Source organism: Bubalus bubalis, chromosome 9 (assembly GCF_019923935.1).
Source record: "Bubalus bubalis isolate 160015118507 breed Murrah chromosome 9, NDDB_SH_1, whole genome shotgun sequence".
NCBI classification, from domain to species: domain Eukaryota; kingdom Metazoa; phylum Chordata; class Mammalia; order Artiodactyla; family Bovidae; genus Bubalus; species Bubalus bubalis.
Window position 1 is genome coordinate 33212207 of NC_059165.1, and position 22005 is coordinate 33234211.

Consider the following 22005-nt stretch of genomic DNA (forward strand, 5'->3'; position numbering starts at 1 on the left):
ATCATCAAGACAACGGTTGGCCTTTAAAATAGTGGTAAGTAAACAGCATGATCATTTGCTTATTGGAAGCCTACCCTCGCTGCTATTTTGTGTGTCATAATAAAAACAGCTAAAAATTGTGTGCTGACTGCTAAGCCATGTACAAAGCTCCTTATATATGATATCATTCATCTTACAATAGTGCTGTGAACTAGATGCTGTTGCTATTTGCATTTTATAGAAAGGTTAGCAAAAGAACAGGTAATTTACTGATGACCTAAAGTTTACACAATACATTAGGTATTAGGGATAGAGTAGTGAGTAATGCAGAGTAAGTCCTGCCTTTCAGGGGAAAAAAAGTGGGTGAGTAATAAGCAACTAAACTTTGGGAACTGTTCCCTTGCTATGAACAAGGTGAAACAGGGATATTTTTAGAGTATGAATGAGAGTGGAAGTGGAAGCTTTTTCAGTTCAGGTCATTAAAATAGGTAATGCTGAGTTGAAATTTAAATTGTAATCTGACTGATTCAAACCCTTTTTTTTTTCCATTCACAAGCCTCTGTTGAGGGCCTGCTGTATGTATGCTAGGTGCCCTTGTAGATGTTACAGACACAATAGTAAACAAACATAAAAAATTCCTGTTCTATCAAGTTTTATTTATTTGGGGAAATAGGGTAAAAAGAAAGAGGAACCATTCTAAATAGGGAAGAAACTAAAGCTCAGAGAGATTAAAGAAGGACAGAATGATAGTAAGACGTCAAATTTTTAAGGTGCTGATGGGGTTAAAGAATAGACTCAGGGCAAGAAATTAGTAATGAAGTTACTGCTGCTGCTGCTAAGTTGCTTCAGTCGTGTCCGACTCTGTGTGATCCCATAGACGGCAGCCCACCAGGCCCCGCCGTCCCTGGGATTCTCTAGGCAAGAACACTGGAGTGGGTTGCCATTTCCTCCTCCAATGCATGAAAGTGAAAAGTGAAAGTGAAGTCGCTCAGTCGTGTCCGACTCTTAGCGACCCCATGGACTGCAGCCTACCAGGTTCCTCCGTCCATGGGATTTTCCAGGCAAGAGTACTGGAGTGAAGTTAAGGGCATGTGCAAATAACAGGTTTGGTTAGAAAAAGGAATGTCAGAATATCAGATTTCAAATGTAAACCAGACAAGATCTAGGGAATCACTTTGGATATGAAACTGGATGTAGATGATATGATCAGAGAGAAAGGTGAAACAGAACTGGGACATCACAGTGTTTGGCTATTTGAAAGCATACAGTATAAAAAATAAAAGGCGATAGCTGGGTTGGGGTGGGGACTAAGACCAACTGCAAAAGCCTTGAACAAGTGAAATGTTCATGACAGTAATAAAGAGAAAACCGATGATGGCAATAATTCTCAAAGGACCTGGGGTTATTCCAGAAATGTAGGAGAGTCTTAGAAGTCACATTAAAGAGTGATGTCCTTAATGACAGCCAGATTTCAGATCAGTCATGGATATGGTAACCATTCCATTTATCATACAAATTAGGAGGCTTTCTTGAGTGAAAAGGAGAATTATTATTAGTATGCTGAGATACCAGGCATAAACTGGAATTTGTTCACCCTACTCACAGAGTGGAGGGACATCTAGTCAATTTTTTTTAGGAACTGAAGATTTTGTTTACCTATGAACATTTTGAAATAGTAAATAGGAAACATCTATATTTTATTACAGACATTTTGTAAATGTCTGTGTCAGTAAGGAAAGAAATAAAACTTTGTCCAAGTTGGCATCTTGCAAAGAAGTCAAAGATATGCTAGAGCCTCTATGAGTAAGATATGCAGATATATACAATATAGATTCATAATTTAAAAAAAAATCCCTCATAACTACCAATATAACATAAGCAAAATAGCATGTTTAGAACTTTGTATATATTGGATGACTTAAGAACATGAAACCAAGGAAATATAAACATTTAAGATATCACATGAGTAGGTAATACAGCAAGATAGAGGTCTGTAAGTTACATATTTTGAAATTTTTTTTGGTTGAAAAGAGAACACTGGGTCTAGTCATATCCACCCATGTTAACAGGATATTAATTATCTTACTTAGATTTATTTTTAGTAATAGTAATAAGGAAATGCCCATGATTTCACTCTTTGCTTAATTCTCTTAAATTCCGTCTTTAAATGAAAAGAAAAAAGAAGTTTGAAGCAAAGGTACAGACTCTCCAAATTTTGTGGCATTGTGGATGTATCCGACAACCAGGATTAATGAGAAAATGTTTGCAGCCACCAGAAACTACATGCTGTTCCGTGATATGTTAAGCTTCACATCCCATTTGAGGCCATTTAAATGGTAACAGAGTGAAGCTGAGTCGATAGGCTGTTAAAAATTCTTCATTAACTCTTCACTCTTTAGGAATGGCCTCTTTCATTGGCTATTTCAGAGCTTATTTCTTCAGCGTATTAGATTTTCTATCACACTACTTAGGCTGGGAGTTGATTGGGAACAAAGGAAAAAAAAAAAAGAAATACAACCCCCAAGGAGAAAAGGAGAAAAGGACTGTAATCTATCTTCCTCAGGCACAATTTCTGGAGGAAGGTCAAAATTTTTCATTTGTTTTCTTGGTCCCTTTTTCTTTAAAACTTCAATATTACTCCTCACAGATCCACCATCTACGAACAATTGTTCTCCTTTTTCTGTAATTTAACACTTACCATTCATATATATATATATATATATTTACTATGATTATTGTTTTTTTTCTGTTTTTAAATATGTTTTTATTTTCCACTAGATTTTAAGTTCCTTGGGATCAAGGGTCTGTTTTATTAATGTAGCCAAGTATCTAGGACAATGTGTGTTGAATGAATAGATCTTTCTTAAAACAAATCACACCATTGCATTTATGAGTCAAGTAAGATCCTCATTGTCCACAAACTGACAGATCAATGAATATTAGAAAAGTGACTACAGTCAGATGAATTAAAGGCTTCATAGGATATAACCTATCTTTTCTTTAAAGGGATGTATAAAAACATCAGATGTTCCCTGTGGCTACAGGTTTTCCCTACATGTGGCATGGGTGAATGGGAGAAAATAAAATCCTATTCTGATAGCTAGGACCACAAAAATAGGATTTATTAAAAAATAATAATTTAAAATCCTATGACCCAACAATGCCAAGAAAATTCTAACAAAAGAATGCCAGTGTAACTAAATAATATGGACAATGATTCATTCATCAGAAAGCATTCTTTTGTGTATGTATCTAATATAAATCCAGAACTGAGCTAATACTGAGCAAACAATGTGGGCAGTATTGGTTTCTGTGCTCTAAGGACTTAGAATTTGGGGCAGGCATCATGAATTCCTAGACAATGAGTGTTGACTGAGGTTTTGAATTAACTGGACACAGTTAATATGGATACTACTAGCTTAATGATAGTGATAGAAGAAGATCAAGTTTGAAGGAAAATAAAGTGTGATCGATTTGGGGAAGGATAAGATTAAAATGGCCCCATTGCTGCTGTTGCTGCTGCTGCTAAGTCGCTTCAGTCGTGTCCAACTCTGTGCGACCCCAGAGACGGCAGCCCACTAGACTCCTCTGTCCCTGGGATTCTCCAGGCAAGAACACTGGAGTGGGTTGCCATTTCCTTCTCCAATGCATGAAAGGGAAAAGTGAAAGGGAAGTCGCTCAGTCGTGTCCAACTCTTAGCGATCCCGTGGACTGCAGCCTACCAAGCTCCTCCGTCCATGGGATTTTCCAGGCAAGAGTACTGGAGTGGGGTGCCATTGCCTTCTCTGATACTTCATCACAAATAGAAGGGAAAAAGGTGGAAATGACAGATTTCCTCTTCTTGGGCTCTAAACTCACTGCAGATGGTAACTGCAGCCATGAAATCAGAAGATGGTTGCTTCTTGGCAGAAAAGCTATGACAACCCTAGACAGTGTGTTGAAAGGCAGAGACCTCTGCCAACAAAGGTCTGTATAGTCAAAGCTATAACACTGGTCTTCCCAGTGTTTCACGTACAGTTGTGAGAGCTGTACTGTAAAGAGGGCAAAACATCAAAGAATTGATGCCTTCAAACTGTAGTGCTGGGGAAAACTCCTGAGAGTCCCTTGGAGAGCAAAGAGATAAAACCAGTCAATCTTAAGGGAAATCATCCCTAAGTATTCATTGGAAGGACTGATACTGAAGCTAAAGCTCCAGTATTATGGTCATCTGATTCAGATGACTCATTGGAAAAGTCCCTGATTCTGGGAAAGATTGAGGCCAGAAGGAGAAGAGGGTGTCAGAGGATGAGATGGCTGGATAGCATCACTGATGCAGTGGACATGAATTTGGGCAAACTTTGAGAGATGGAGAGAGACAGGGAGGCCTGGCGTACTGCTGTCCATGGGGTTGCAAAGAGCTGGACACAACTGGGCGACTGAACAGAACAGAAGGGTGAAATGCATATAGGTAAAGGAACCTCGTAGATGAAAATACACTTTGATACTTAACACTTGTTAATAGACAGTTCATACCACAGCTGTGAATACAATTGCTCTAGGAATTTGTACCTAGGTTTCAAAACCAAGAGAAAAGAAAACAGATTGCTCTAGGAGAAGGCATAAAGCATAAAAAAAAAAAAAAAAAAAAAGTTACAAGGGTTAAAGGAGAAGGGTTTATGAAAGAGAAAATCTAAACATTACATAAAGATAAGATTATAATCAGATTTAATAGGGAAAGGAGTAATTAATAGCATTAGACTATGGGATGAAATAAAACAATTAAAAGTATCATGTTGGAGGTTGGTCACTTTCTAATGACTTTTATAGCAGCCTTTCCACCATGTGAACTAGAAAAGGAGACTGGACATTTCTAATGATAAATCTGATATGAGAGTTCAGTGGCCACGTGACTCCATAAAACAGGCTTATCCATTCTTTTTACTGATAAATATCTCGGCTTATTTATATTCTATGCTCTGCCATAATCTAAACACTTAGGGAAATGGGTGTCTTGAAGAGTTAATACACTTCCTTAAGCACCTGAGTGATAAACTCACTGGGGAAAACAAGATACCATATGTCTATTTGGGAAATTTATAATGCACATAATTACACACATTACATTGTCACATATGAGTTACTTCTCAATAACAAGTCTAATATTAAGTCTCCCATAATTCAGTATTATCTAAAGAGGAAAACTAGACAAAATTATGAAAAAATCAACTTTCAAGTCCTACTCCAAAGGTAACATGATAGAGTGAAGAGCAATGAATTTTTGACACAAAGAATCAAGGAGAATTTATAAGTAATAAAGTACATAGTTTAATTGCAAGCAGAACTGCATTTTATTTTGGGAACAAGGGTAAAATTTTCTAATCATACTCTTGCACCCTCCCTTTTTTCCTGTAATTTCACAGTTTGCTTTTCTTGAATGTCATGATATTTAAAGTTAATTTTCTAAATTTCCATGAACATAAATGAAATAAAGCAGATTATCCAGATATTTTTTTTCTTTGTCACCTTTTCAAATTTGAATTCATGTATATTAGGTGAAAGATGTTGTAGACAAAGATTGTTAGTGGGGCTCATGGGGCCTTTTTTTCTGGTTTTGAATTCCTGGCAAACAGATTGCTGCAGTTCTGACAGTAAAAATAGCAGATGGGATTAATTAACTGGGTGACAACTCTTCAGACCTACCTAAATTAATATTTTTCTCCAAACAATGTATTCTGATTATCATAAAAGTGACGTTTATAGAAATAGATTTTGGTCCCAGTGATTTTCAAAATGTATCTGGAGCTATTTTTTCCCCCTTATAAGAGCTGGCTTAGTCTGTTATTTGCATGTTAATCTCTCTAATCATTTTCTTGAAGAAAGCAATCACATCCAAGGAAATACATCTTGTTTGTGATGCTACAGTTTGTTCTGACCTCGGACATTCCTTCCTCTGCAAGAGTAAAAGGTGCAGAAGATTAATTTATTCACAGAAATTCTTCTCAAACTCAAACCTCCAAGGAGCAATTAATTATCTTCTGTATGAAAACTGCAAATCAACACATCAAAATAACATTTTCACCAGGGATGTTCTAATTATATAGGGTCTTAGGGTAAAAGATCATTTTGTTAAAAAAAAAGTACCATAGTTTATCAAATTCAGTATACCACAAAATGATGGAAAAACCACAACTTCATAGATTTTAAAATATCTATATATATACATAAATATAAAATTTTTCTCTGCTTCTGTCCCTCTTTATATATATTCATATCAGTATAGATGTGTGTACACATACAGAGGGTTCTAAAGGAAAATCTCATATTTCATAGTGAATATGTATATACACATATATATCCTATGAAAGTATTTTCTATGAGATTATATATTATATTCATGTATATACACATATCGATAGTCTATGAAATATGGAGCTTTTCTTTTTAGAACAATTTGCAAGAGCCAAGTTCAAATAATGCCTTACATAAGATTGCAAAGACCAGTAAAACACTTTTGTTACTAAGAGGCATAACTTTTACTTTGGGGCCATTTTATGTCTGACAATGAGAAAACTGTAGATAAGGATCTCAGTTTGGGGGCTTCCTTAAGAATTGATTTACATGCTCTGTCATTGGCATTATTAACTCTATTTACATTGAGAGACTGTAACATGAAACATATTAGGAATCTGTTACTTAATTTATTGTGTTAATACTATTGAAAACTGTCTTCTTTTCTGACTCTACTGCAGCACCCTAGCCTTGAAGCCTACTAGGAAACATTTTCTTTAAATCCAAGGAAGACCTTTACTCAGCCTGAAATATCACTTAAGAGATTGATTAGGTTTCCCTTGATGCTTTGATGGCCAAAGAGCATAGTACCATATTTATTGCTAATTTTTATTATATTTAGAAACTTCAGGTTATCTGCAATCTAATGTTACTGCTGGTATTGAGACCTTATTCTAGCTTAATACACTGTTCAATAATTCTTTTATAAAACTATATGTGTAATATATATACTTAGATACATACACACACTACATTTATAAGCACACATATATACTTTTATCAAATTCAATTTATGATTGTTTTGATCAATGGGTAATTATACATAGAATTGGTCTGGTACAACAAAAGAAAGAACAAGAAAACAGAATGCTGGATTTCCAAGCAACCCATTTTAACAGGAGATTCCTTGCCATTTACAAATTGTAAGTTAAAAGAAAAAAAAATTTTTTTTTAATTTTTCCTTTTCCCTCTCTCTCTATCCTACTTCTTTTCCTTCCTCCTTCCATCCCTCCCTTACTTCTCTCCTTTTCTTAATTTTTATTTTTGCAGATGGCCCTGAAGTGAAAATATTCTTTCCTCATGTGAGACATCCTCTCCTCAAATTCAGATGTAAATGTAGATTTACAGCTATAGCTAGTTTTGCAATAAACAAATGCAGAATTCACAGTAATGGAACTAGCCAGATAAAGAGAAGAACCATAAATATGGAAAGAAGGGAGCTTTTTTCCTCCTTTAATCTAATCTGCAACAAAATGTCTAGAAGAGCTTTCCTAAAATGTTTTATACAAGAGAGACAGTTTATTAAGGATTGTGTTTCAGAATAAGCTAATTTGTACTATGTTCTTACTTCAGAAATCTCTATTAACTCATTCAAACCCCAAGGGCATTATTTAGCAAATGCTTGCTTTAGTCAACCAGCTAAGAATGCAAAGGAACTTTAGATATAGCACAGAAAAAATGTTACAGAATACATATTCCAACTTCAGTCCAATATTTCTATTTCTCTTCTGCTTAATGTTTTATCAAGTTTTCTTTGTTTTAAAATATTACTATTTCTTTCTATTATTTTTGAGGAGATCCATTAATAAGGGGTAAAATAGTGAAAGTGAAATAAGAAAGAACATATTAAGAAAAATATTGAGCACAAACTCTTTCTGGGTCAATTTCCTGAGCTTCTCTGGGTATCAGGTTTTATTTTGACGAGATAGTTTCCACCATCCTCCATTGCAGACATTACTTATTCTAAGCTATGTTAAAATTCACGATTAGTGCTTGAATAATTGCATTAAAGATTCTATGGTCTAAAAAAAAACCCTAAAGCCAGCTTATTTAAAATAAAAACTTAAAGTGTTACAATAATATATGACTTTTAAACCAGTGACAATAGCTCAATTGCAAGCCAAGTTTCCCAGGGCCATTATTATTCTCACAAGTTCCAACTTATCAGATACGATTTCAGCAAATCTTTAATATTAAAAACATTACAAATATTAATACATATGACATGAAATAGCAGTATAGTTTCCATTATAACAAAATTTCTTTAAAAAATTGCTTAATACAAAACTGTTACTTTTTATGTTACTTGAAAAAAATACATTTTAAAATATTAATCTCTTATGTTTCCAGGCTTTAATAACAAGCAAGAAACTTACAGATTTTTCCAGGATTTATTTCTAATCTATAACTTTTCTGGAGTCTCTCTCACTCCATGACATTTGGATAATTATGCAATACTTTTAAAGTTCCACATTCCCTGTTATAATTAAAGAGAATCATTAGCAAGCATTGGTAATTCTCTAGGTCCATAATATTTCCAGATGTGTTAGTTGGCATTACAATTAAGGAAAGAAATCCTTTCTGTGTATGTTATGTATATATTTATATCAGTGTGGTCTCATTGATTTTATTTGATTCCGTCATTTTAATTTTTCACCATTGGATGTTCAGATTATGCATCCAGATCATATGCCCAGATATAATCAGATAATTCACTTTCAAATGGCTCCTGTAGACCTAAATTTGTATCTGCCAGGCTTTATCTTCTCTTACAAATTTTTCAGAAATGGTTTTTTTCCCACTTCCATTTACTTAGTTCATATGGAGTAGCCATGTTTTTCAGTGGGACACTAAGAAACTTTACCTTGTTTACTTTTTATAAATGGCCACATGACTCAAACTAGTGAAATTAAAGTCATCTCTGCATATGCCACAGGCTAATTTGTCAATGGATGTGCATCTAACCCTGCTCAGGATTTGGAAATGAGATTAAATGATAATTACAATTTGGTAAATCCTTTACACGGAAGATAAATTCATTTTTAAGTTATAAGTGACAACTACTTGAACACCTCTTCATGGATCACAGCCTTGTCATGGCAAAGGGGCTTGCCTAACTCAATGACATTATAAGCCATGCCATACAGGGCCACCCAAGACAGCTGGGTCATAGTGAAGAGTTCTGACAAAATGTTGTCCACTGGAATGCAAGCCATTCCAGTACTCTTGCTTGAGAACACCATGAGCATTATAAAAAAGGCAAAAAGATATGATGTTGGAAGATGAGCCTCTGAGGTCGAATGGTATCAACTATGCTTCTGGGGAAGAGCAGATGGCAATTATTAATAGCTCCAGAAAGAATGAAGCAGCTGGGCCAAAGTGGAAATGACGCTTAGTTGTGGATGTGTCTGGTGGTAAAAGTAAAGTCTGATGCTGTAAAGAACATTATTGCATAGGAATCTGAAATGTTAGGTCCATGAGTCAAAGTAAATTGGACATGGTCAATCAGGAGATGGAATGATTGAATGTCAATCTCTCAGGAATCAGTGAACTAAAATGGATGGGAATGGGTGAATTAGTTCAGATGATCATTATATCTGCTACTGTGGGCAAGTGTCCCTTAGAAGAAGTAGCCCTCAAAGTCAACAAAAGAGTCTGAAATACAGTACATGGGTGCAACCTGAAAAACAACAGAATGATCTTGCTTCATTTCCAAGTCAAGTAATTCCGCATCATAGTAATCCAAGTTTATATTTCAACCACTGATGGCAAAGAAGATGAAGTTGACAAGTGCTATGAAGACCTACAACAACTTCTAAAACTAACACCAAAATAGACATCCTTTTCATCATAGAGAATTGGAATGCAAGAGTAAGAAGTCAAGAGTAGAGGGCAAGTTTGGCTTTAGAGTACAAAATGAAACTGGGAAAAGGCTAACAGTTTTGTCAAGAGAACATGGTGGTCATGCAAACACCCTTTCTCCAACAGAACAATAGATGACTCTACACATGGACATCACCGATGGTCAATGCTGAAATCAAACTGTTATGTTCTTTGCAGCTGAAGATGAAGAAGCTCTAAACAGTCAGCAAAAACAAGACCTGGAGCTGACTATGGCTCAGATCATGAACTTCTCATTGCAAAATTTAGGCTTAAGTTGAAAAAAACAAGTGCAGAAAACCACTAAGCCATTTAGGTAAAACTTAAATAATATTCTTTGTGATTATAAAGTGGAAAGAAAGTGAAAATGAAGTCTCTCAGTCATGTCTGACTCTTTGCGACCCCATGGACTGCAGCCTACCAGGCTTCTCTGTCCATGGGATTTTCCAGGCAAGAATACTGGAGTTGATTTCCATTGTCTTCTCAGGAGATCTTCCCGACCCAGGGTCTCCTGCTTTGTAGGCAGATGCTTTATTGTCTGAGCCACCAGATCAAGTCAGTCGCTCAGTCGTGTCTGACTCTTTGTGACCCCATGAATCGCAGCATGCCAGGCCTCCCTGTCCATCACCAACTCCCGGAGTTCACTCAGACTCACGTCCATCGAGTCAGTGATGCCATCCAGCCATCTCATCCTCTGTTGTCCCCTTCTCCTCCTGCCCCCAATCCCTCCCAGCATCAGAGTCTTTTCCAATGAGTCAACTCTTCGCATGAGGTGGCCAAAGTACTGGAGTTTCAGCTTTAGCATCATTCCCTCCAAAGAAATCCCAGGGCTGATCTCCTTCAGAATGGACTGGTTGGATCTCCTTGCAGTCCAAGGGACTCTCAAGAGTCTTCTCCAACACCACAGTTCAAAAGCATCTATTCTTCGGTGCTCAGCCTTCTTCACAGTCCAACTCTCACATCCATACATGACCACAGGAAAAACCATAGCCTTGACTAGATGAACCTTTGTTGGCAAAGTAATGTTTTGAATATGCTATCTAGGTTGGTCATAACTTTTCTTCCAAGGAGTAAGCGTCTTTTAATTTCATGGCTGCAGTCACCATCTGCAGTGATTTTGGAGCCCAGAAAAATAAAGTCTGACACTGTTTCCACTGTTTCCCCTTCTATTTCGCATGAAGAGATGGGACTGGATGCCATGATCTTTGTTTTCTGAATGTTGAGCTTTAAGCCAACTTTTTCACTCTCCACTTTCACTTTCATCAAGAGGCTTTTGAGTTCCTCTTCACTTTCTGCCATAAGGCTGGTGTCATCAGCATATCTGAGGTTATTGATATTTCTCCCGTCAATCTTGATTCTAGCTTGTGTTTCTTCCAGTCCAGCGTTTCTCATGATGTACTCTGCATATAAGTTAAATAAACAGGGTGACAATATACAGTCTTGACATACTCCTTTTCCTATTTGGAACCAGTCTGTGGTTCCATGTCCAGTTCTAACTGTTGCTTCCTGACCTGCATACAAATTTCTCAAGAGGCAGGTCAGGTGGTCTGGTATTCCCATCTCTTTCAGAATTTTCCACAGTTTATTGTGATCCACACAGTCAAAGGCTTTGGCATAGTCAATAAAGCAGAAATAGATGCTTTTCTGGAACTCTCTTGCTTTTTCCATGATCCAGCGGATGTTGGCAGTTTGATCTCTGGTTCCTCTGCCTTTTCTAAAACCAGCTTGAACATCAGGAAGTTCACGGTTCACATATTGCTGAAGCCTGGCTTGGAGAATTTTGAGCATTACTTTACTAGCATGTGAGATGAGTGCAATTGTGTGCTAGTTTGAGCATTCTTTAGCATTGCCTTTCTTTGGGATTGGAATGAAAACTGACCTTTTCCAGTCCTGTGGCCACTGCTGAGTTTTCCAAATTTGCTGGCAAATTGAGTGCAGCACTTTCACAGCATCATCTTTCAGGATTTGAAATAGCTCAACTGGAATCCTATCACCTCCACTAGCTTTGTTCGTAGTGATGCTTTCTAAGGCCCACTTGACTTCACATTCCAGGATGTCTGGCTCTAGGTCAGTGATCACACCATCGTGATTATCTGGGTCATGAAGATCTTTTTGGTACAGTTCTTCTGTGTATTCTTGCCATCTCTTCTTAATATCTTCTGCTTCTGTTAGGTCCATACCATTTCTGTCCTTTATCGAGCCAATCTTTGCATGAAATTTTCCTTTGGTATCTCTGATTTTCTTGAAGAGATCTCTAGTCTTTCCCATTCTGTTGTTTTCCTCTATTTCTTTGCATTGATCGCTGAAGAAGGTTTTCTTATCTCTTCTCGCTATTCTTTGAAACTCTGCATTCAGATGTTTATATCTTTCATTTTCTCCTTTGCTTTTCGCTTCTCTTCTTTTCACAGCTATTTGTAAGGCCTCCCCAGACAGCCATTTTGCTTTTTTGCATTTCTTTTCCATGGGGATGGTCTTGATCCCTGTCTCCTGAACAATGGCACGAACCTCATTCCATAATTCATCAGGCACTCTATCTATCAGATCTAGGCCCTTAAATCTATTTCTCACTTCCACTGTATAATCATGAGGGATTTGATTTAGGTCATACCTGAATGGTCTAGTGGTTTTCCCTACTTTCTTCAATTTAAGTCTGAAGTTGGCAATAAGGAGTTCATGGTCTGAGCCACAGTCAGCTACTGGTCTTGTTTTTGCTGACTGTATAGAGCTTCTCCATCTTTGGCTGCAAAGAATACAATCAATCTGATATCAGTGTTGACCATCTGGTGATGTCCATGTATAGAGTCTTCTCTTGTGTTGTTGGAAGAGGGTGTTTGCTATGACCGGTGCATTTTCTTGGCAAAACTCTATTAGTCTTTGCCCTGCTTCTTTCCGTATTCCAAGGCCAAATTTGCCTGTTACTCCAGGTGTTTCTTGACTTCCTACTTTTGCATTCCAGTCCCCTATAATGAAAAGGACATCTTTTTTGGGTGTTAGTTCTAAAAGGTCTTGTAGGTCTTCATAGAACCGTTCAACTTCAGCTTCTTCAGCGTTACTGGTTGGGGCATAGACTTGGATTACTGTGATATTGAATGGTTTGCCTTGGAAACGAACAGAGATCATTCTGTCATTTTTGAGATTGCATCCAAGTACTGCATTTTGGACTCTTTTGTTGACCATGATGGCTACTCCATTTCTTCTGAGGGATTCCTGCCCGCAGTAGTAGCTATAATGGTCATCTGAGTTAAATTCACCCATTCCAGTCCATTTCAGTTTGCTGATTCCTAGAATGTCGACATTCACTCTTGCCATCTCTTGTTTGACCACTTTCAATTTGCCTTGATTCATGGACCTGACATTCCAGGTTCCTATGCAATCTTGCTCTTTACAGCATCGGACCTTGCTTCTATCACCAGTCACATCCACAGCTGGGTATTCTTTTTGCTTTGGCTCCATCCCTTCATTCTTTCTGGAGTTATTTCTCCACTGATCTCCAGTAGCATATTGGGCACCTACTGTCCGGGGGAGTTTCTCTTTCAGTATCCTATCATTTTGCCTTTTCATACTGTTCATGGGGTTCTCAAGGCAAGAATACTGAAGTGGTTTGCCACTCCCTTCTCCAGTGGACTACATTCTGTCAGATCTCTCCACCATGACCCACCCATCTTGGGTTGCCCTACTGGCATGGCTTAGTTTCATTGAGTTAGACAAGGCTGTGGTCCTAGTGTGATTAGATTGACTAGTTTTCTGTGAGTATGGTTTCAGTGTGTCTGCCCTCTGATGCCCTCTTGCAACACCTACCGTCTTATTTGGGTTTCTCTTACCTTGGGCGTGGGGTATCTCTTCACAGCTGCTCCAGCAAAGTGCAGCCATTGCTCCTTACCTTGGACGAGGGTACCAGGGAAGTATTATAAAGTGGAGGCAATGAATAGATTCAAAGGATTAGATCTGATAAAATGCCTGAAGGACTACAGATAGAGAGGTTTGTAACATTGTACAGGATACAGTGATCAAAATAACCCCAAAGAAAAAGATATGCAAGAAAGCAAAGTTGTTGTCAGAAGGGGCTTTACAAATAGCTGAGAAAAGAAAAGAAGTGAAAGGCAGGAGAGAAAGTGAAAGACATACTCAACTGTGAGCAAGTTCCAGAGAATAGCAAGAGAGATATGAAAGCCTTCTTATGAACAATTCAAAGAAATAGAGGAAAACAATAGAATGGGAAAGTCTAGAGATCTCCTCAAGAAATTTGGAGATATCAAGGGAAAACTTCTTGAAAGGATGGGTGCGATAAAGAACAGGAACAGTAAGGATCTAACACAAACAGACAAGATTAAGAAGAGGTGGCAATAATACACAGAAGAACCATGCAAAAAAGTTTTTAATGACCTGGATAACCATGATGATGTGGTCACTCATTTAGAGCTGAACATCCTGGAGTGTGAAGTCAAGTAGTCCTTAGGAAGCATTACTATGAAAAAACAAAGCTAATGAAGGTGATGGACTTCCAGTTGAGCTATTTCAAATCCTAAAAGATGATGCTGTGAAAGTGCTGCACTCAATAGGGCAGCAAATTTGGAAAACAGCAGTGGCCACAGGACTGGAAAAGGTCAGTTTTCATTCCAATCCCAAAGAAGGGAAATGCCAAAGAATGCTCAAATTACCGCACAATTGCACCCATTTCACATTTAGCAAGGTAATGCTCAAAATCCTTCAAGCTATGCTTCAGCAGTACATGAACAAAAAACTTCCAGATGTACAAGCTGGATTTAGAAAAGGTAGAGGAACCAGGGATCAAATTTTTAACATTGGTTTAGTTCAGTTCAGTTCAGTTTAGTCATTCAGTTGTGTCTGACTCTTTGCGTCCCCATGAATCACAGCACACCAGGCCTCCCTGTCCATCACCAACTCCTGGAGTTCACTCAAACTCACATCCATTGAGTCGGTGATGCCATCCAGCCATCTCATCCACTGTCGTCCCCTTCTCCTCCTGCCCTCAATCTCTCCCAGCATCAGTCTTTTCCAATGAGTCAACTCTTCGCATGAGGTGGACAAAGTACTGGAGTTTCAGCTTTAGCATCAGTCCTTCCAATGAACACCCAGGACTGATCTCCTTTAGGATGGACTGGTTGGATCTCCTTGCAGTCCAAGGGACTCTCAAGAGTCTTCTCCAACACTGCAGTTCAAAAGCATCAATTCTTTGGTGCTCAGCTTTCTTCACAGTCCAACTCTCACATCCATACATGACCACTGGGAAAACCATAGCCTTGACTAGACAGACCTTTGTTGGCAAAGTAATATCTCTACTTTTCAATATACTATCTAGGTTGGTCATAACTTTCCTTCCATGGAGTAACTATCTTTTAATTTCATGGCTGCAATCACCATCTGCAGTGATTTTGGAGCCCTAAAAAAGAAAGTCTGACACTGTTTCCACTGTTTCCCCATCTATCTGCCATGAAGTGATGGGACCAGATGCCATGATCTTCATTTTCTGAATGTTGAGCTTTAAGCCAAGTTTTCAGTCTCCTCTTTCACTTCCATCAAGAGGCTTTTTAGTTCCTCTTCAATTTCTGTCATAAGGGTGGTGTCATCTGCATATCTGAGGTTATTGATATTTCTCCCAGCAATCTTGATTCCAGCTTGTGCTTCTTCCAGCCCAGCATTTCTCATGATGTACTCTGCATATAAGTTAAATAAGCAGGATGTACTCCTTTTCCTATTTGGAACCAGTCTGTTGTTCCATGTCCAGTTCTAACTATTGCGTCCTGACCTGCATATAGGTTTCTCAAGAGGCAGGTCATGTGGTCTGTTATTCCCATCTCTTGGAAAAAGTGATATTTACATTTAAATATTATTCATTGACCACACTAAATCTTTTTACTTTGTGGATCACAACAAACTGAATAATTCTTAAAGAGATGGGAGTCCAGACCACCTTACTTGTCTCCTGAGTAATCTGTGTGCAGGTCTAGAAGCAACAGAGCCAGACATGAAGCAATGGATTGCTTTAAAATTGAGAAAGGAGTATGATAAGGCTGTATATTGTGTAGCCCAGCTCATTTAACTTATGTGCAGAGTACATCATGAAAAGTCTCAAGCTGAATGAACCACAAGCTGGAATCAGGATTGGCGGGAGAAGTATCAACAACCTCAGATATGCAGGCAGTAGCACTGTAATGCCAGAAAGTGAAAAGGAACTAAAGAGCCTACTGATGAGGGTCAGAGAGGAGAGTTAAAAAGTTGACTTCTAATTGAACATGAAAAAAACCTAAGATCATTGCATCTTGTCCCATTACCTCATGGCAAATAGAGGAGAAAAAGTGGAAGCAGTAACAGATTTTATTTTCATGGGCTCCAAAATCACTACAGATGGTGACTGCAGCCATGAAATTAAAAGACACTTGATCCTTGGAAGGAAAGCTATGACAAACCTAGACAGCACATTATAAAACATCACTTTGCTGACAAAGGTCTCAAAGCTATGGTTTTTCCAGCAGTCATGTACGGAGAAGCTTGGACCATAAAGAAGGCTTAGTGCTAAAGAATGGATGCTTTTGAACTGTGGTGCTGACTCTTAGAGTCCTTTGGACTGCAAGGAGATCAAACCAGTCAATCCTAAAGAAAATCAACCCCGAATGTTCATTGGAAGGACTGCTGCTGAAGCTGAAGCTGCAATACTTGGCCACCTGATGTGAAGAGCCGAGTTGTTGGAAAAGACACTGATGCTGGAGAAGATTGAAAGCAAAAAGAAAAGAGGGCAACAGAGAATGAAATGGTTACATAGGATCACTGACTCAATGGACAAGAGTTTGAGCAAACTCTGTGAGATATTGGAGGAGAGAGGAGCCTGGCATGCTGCAATCCATGGGGTCACAGAGTTGGACACGACTTAGCAACTGTACAGCGAGCTGAACACAGTTAGTTTGCTTTTTGAATGTCCTATCATAGTGGATTGAAAACATTTTATATCTCATCTTTAATGTTTATTTATTTATTTTTTGCTTCTAACTAAGACATGGCTGGCAGGAATCATTCAGTCTATACTCTCTTGTCTTTACGTCATTAAGATGCTTGCCTTTTCTTACAAACAGCCTTAGGTAATATTCTTTACACTTACAATTTCCAGTTTATCCTTTCCTACTCCTATCCCTAATATTAATAGAACAACTACTGTATACTTTCTCTATACCATAAAATTTCACCTGTTCTTCTTGTTTGCCTGATTTAAAACAATCTTCCTTATGTCTTACGTTCTGACAGTGGAAGAAAAAAGCAAATTAGATTTGAAGTTCACTCTGAGTTAATAACTTGGGGCAGGGAAAGGGTTTATAGCCTTTGCTAAAGGAAACGTTTGCCTCAAAAGAAAGAATCAGATGACACTCTTCCTTGATAAGATATAAAGGGCATTATGGTGTTCTGATTTACATATCTTATATGAGTATGTAAATTATAAAAGCTATATATAGGCCATTAAGAATAAAATATTCCAGTGTACCTTATCATTTAATTCCTATGTATAATCATACTATGTTTCTCAATCAATATCACCTCATAAAATGACAATATTTTTTCCCTTCAGTGCCTCTGCTAATCATTTTAAAGTAACTCAAAAGACAAATTCATGTTTGAATTTACTAGGAAATATGTTTTCTGCGTGTGTATACTACCTATGTATTGTTTTATATTTCCATTCTTACCTTCAAAGAGGTATTTCCATTCTTACCTCCAAAGAGCAGAAAACTTTGAATCGATTTTATTGCCCAAACCTGACAATCCAATGAAATAAGCATGTGAAGACATATTGGTTTTTCTTTTAATGATTTTTCTTCAATGTTATCCTTATATGCATTTCCCCAAAGTTTTATGACTTTAAACAAATAATAAAAATATGTAACAACTTATAAACATGAGAAACATATTCTTGAGAAGAGATGAGCAATAAAAAATGTATCAATTATAGATTTTGCCAAAGTTGGTTTATTTCTTTATGAACAGAACCTTTAATTTGTATACCCTGGTGACTTAGGTCCTGAGCATTGAGATGATATGGCACACAAATAGTAACCTATAAGGTGTGTGTCTCCCTCATTATAGAAAATAATTATTGCCTTTATCCTACCTTTTACTTTTGCAAGCCTCACCTGGAGTTCATTTTACCTACTTCTGTACTTTTTTGGTCAATTCTACTTAGATTGATTCTTACTTGGAAACTATAGAAATCACACCACTGATTCTATAATCTTAAAAGTCAAAAGAAGTCCTTGAGACATTTATAAACATGGTTTTACTTGATCTTCATCCTCAAATATATTTTTAATTGTTTTGGGATAGAGCCAAGGCATCTGCCTTTTTAGCAACTTCCCCAGATTATTCTGTTACAGATGTTCCAAGGACCATATTTTGCAAAACACTGCCTTAGAGTAATGCAGACATTAACTTGTTTCTTTGTACCTGAAGGATTCTAAGGGAGTCCCTCACCAGATGCCTTCTTGCCTAGGGCTTGGCTAAGCTAAAGGGAGAGGTGAGTTAACATTCCAGGGACAGGTGAGTTAACTTCCCCAGGCTTTCTCAAGACTCTATTCAATCAACCAGAAATTGAATATTCTAATGAGGAGAAGGAGCACGGGAGCATATTCCTCTTCTATGTAGCAAACCTGAATGAGAGCAGTGGCCTCCTGAAAGAAGAGGTATTCAAAGATCAAGGCACCCTTCTCTCAGATTGTGAGAAATGGATGCCCTTCAAGACTGAAAATTTTGTCACTTAATTGGACACAGGAACCAAGAGAAATGTTAAATGATGTGCTAAGTACAAAGATTACGAGAAATACAAAGGTTACTGCGACAAGTTGAAAGTTTAAACACTAAATGTAAGATACATTTTTAAAAGTATAGGGAAGGTGTCACAACTTTTCAAATTGTTCTGATGAAGATATGATGGCAAACTGAAATTGGGTCTTTGAAAACTTAGGATAAGCAGTTAATCTTAGAGGGTTTATTTTTTATATTTTTCACTTTAATAGTATTTATTTTTCAAAACATTAGTAAATAAAATGTAGAATTAAATAAAAATAAAAAATTACTCATAGTCTCATCATGCAAATATATATACCAGTATCTTTTTATAAGGACTTCCTCAGGATCAGTTTTATTATATATAAGAAACATTTTCTAGCTTGGCATATGAATGCTAATTTATATATTAATATTTCAAATATATTTCTGTAAGTACTTTACCATTTAATAATTTTTATAAAAACTTTCAAATATGGCTGTGTTTTAATTTTCCAAATGTGTGTTATTAATCCATCCCTTGCATTTTGATATTGTAGATGGTTAAGTTTCAATATAGTAATAATAATAATGACGATGATGATAATAATGATAATTCTAATAATATAACAAAATGTCTATTATTTATGAGTGTTAACTATTTGCCAAATACTATTCTTAATGTCTCTGTACTTGATATAAAAATTATTATATTACAGAATATATAGGGATTTGACTCTAAGCTTTATTATATTAGAAAATACATCTAAAATAATCATAAGATTAAATTTTGGAGGATTTGCTCATGTGACAAAAAGGAAACCATTCTACATAAAAGAAATCTTCTGCCAAGTGATGATTTGTTGTTTTAATACTTAAACATATGAATTTGCAGGGGAGAAAGGAGACAATTATTCAGTTTACTATTTGAAAAGATAAGACATTTTAATAGCTACATGTTTAAGCAGATAGAAAATGTAGCCTTGATGCTTTTCTGTCACTTTTTCCATCAGCACACTGATTTTGTATGAAAGAGGTAACCGGCAGAATTGATCTCAAAGCTAACAAAGACAAAAAGAAAAATATAAATAAAATAACTGATTTCCCTCTAACTTCTCGTCTTTTTTTTCTGAACTTGAAGGAGGATCAAAAAACACTAGGATGGCCTCATGTAAAGAAGCCCCTCTTTGTCTAGTGGTGGGGTCGCACAGAGTCGGACACGACTGAAGCAACTTTGCAGCAGCAGGAGCAGCAGCTATAGATGGGAAGTGGGTAAAAAGGAGTCACCAAAAGCCTTACTTAGCAGATTAGGGATCTTCAAATATTTGGGAAAGACATGAGAGCATATATTTTACAGTGGCTAACAAGGACATGGCTTTTGTCTTTGCTAAGGCCTACACTTTGTATCATTTATTTATTTGTTTTGGCCCTTTGGTGCACCTTAGCAAAACACTAAGTGGATTCTCTGTAAATATATGACATAGATTAATATTGGCATCACTGAACAGAAGAAACTTCTAAAATAAACCCTTGGTATTGTGGCTAATCTTAGTTATTTTGTGGATAAAAAACATTTCGGAACCATGAATTCCAATGTTATTAAAAGATCCCCTTTATAAGATCAAAGAAAGAGAGAAAATATTTCAATCTTATCCATCCTTCCTTCTACCGTAACTTAGAGATTTTAGGAACAGAATAATCTTTCTTCTTAACTAGGATAAACTATATTTGGAGTGGGTTAGAGTTTTATACATTTTTACCTTTCTACTCACTTTTTTTTTTAACCAGAAATTGCCTTTACATGGTGATTTCCACTTGTCCAAATAGTCCTAAAACCACTACTAAGAAAATACTTACATATATAAAATTGTTACCTAGGGTTTGATCAATTATGGAAGAAAAGCTATCATTTCTCATACCCTTAAAAACGACATTTTCAACTGTCTCACACAGAGTATGCCCCAGGGGGTTCTTGGAGATGTAGAAGAAAAATTATCCATTTTCATTTTTCAAAATTTTAGAAGTATATGAGGCATATTTTCCTTAAGTTTCTTCACCAAAAATCGCAAACAATAATCTATGTCTTTGTACTCATGAAATAATTCTCACTCACACTTTTTCTTTCTGATCAGAAATTTATTTTTGATGTAAGACCTTGGCATCCTTGTGCATTTTTTAAAAGGGTAAAAATTTTTTTAAAAAAGGACTGCACATAATTCACTAAAGTAATTGAATTCAGATTTTATAGAGATAAAAAGTGGAGGGGGTGGTTTACAGGGAAGAATAGGAAATTGAATATAAACAAACCAGTTATCGTTTACCTCAGGACTTGACTAGAAGAAATTACACAAGGACTACCTTAATAAAATATCAATTGTTTAACCATTTAAAAAATGATTTTTTGTATTGTCTCTAATTAAAAAAGAAAAATTAAGAATGTTACAATTTGAGTGGAGGCCAATGTGTTAAGAAAGCAAAACCAAATACAATTTCTCTTTTCAAAGAGGTATGGGATTCAGTGAATTCTACTTTCTTGAGGAAAATCAGAATATATTCACTATACTAAGGTTTTCTGAAGAGTCTTTAAGAAAACAAACACCCAACTTTATCCAAATATTTGCCAGTTCTATTTGATCACGGAATGGGTTTTTCATGAGACATAAGATAGCTACTTGTGGAAGGACATCTGTTGCCCATTGCTCGGTGGGAACTGACCTAGAATAATGCCCTTATTAATACATGAAGCAGTCAGTACCTAGGCTATTCCCTCAGCCACAACTACAGGAACATTCAAACAAATCAAAAACAAGGCGAAATAATGTAAAGCTTCAATGTTCCACTAATTAATTAGATAAAATACTATATTAAAAAAATGAATTTCACCAGATGCTTTGCCTCAGAAATTTTTTATTAATATCTCTACTATTTTAAGTGTTAGTAGCATATAAATAAAACTTATGTTAGAGTTAAATTATGTTTCTCAGAAAAGGGTAAAGTATTACGTTTATTTGGTAGAAGTAAAATATAATAAATCATTGAATTCTGGGCAAATGTCATGAAAACGAGACTAGTGTGCCCACATACTTTTAAACATAAGAATGAATGATCTGAGTGGAGAGTTCCAGGTGGACCAAATGGAGTAGGAATCACAACTAACTTTTCAAATGTGGTAATTGATGGTGTTCAGGACAGGCTAGCTCAATATATGATAACTTGCCATACTGAATATTTTAAGCTGAAGACATTTGAAAATTAGCAAATAGAGGAAAGGCTTTCTGACCTCTCCTCTTTTTCTCTCCTGAAGGAAGTCAAAAGACCCTCATGTGAGAAGTT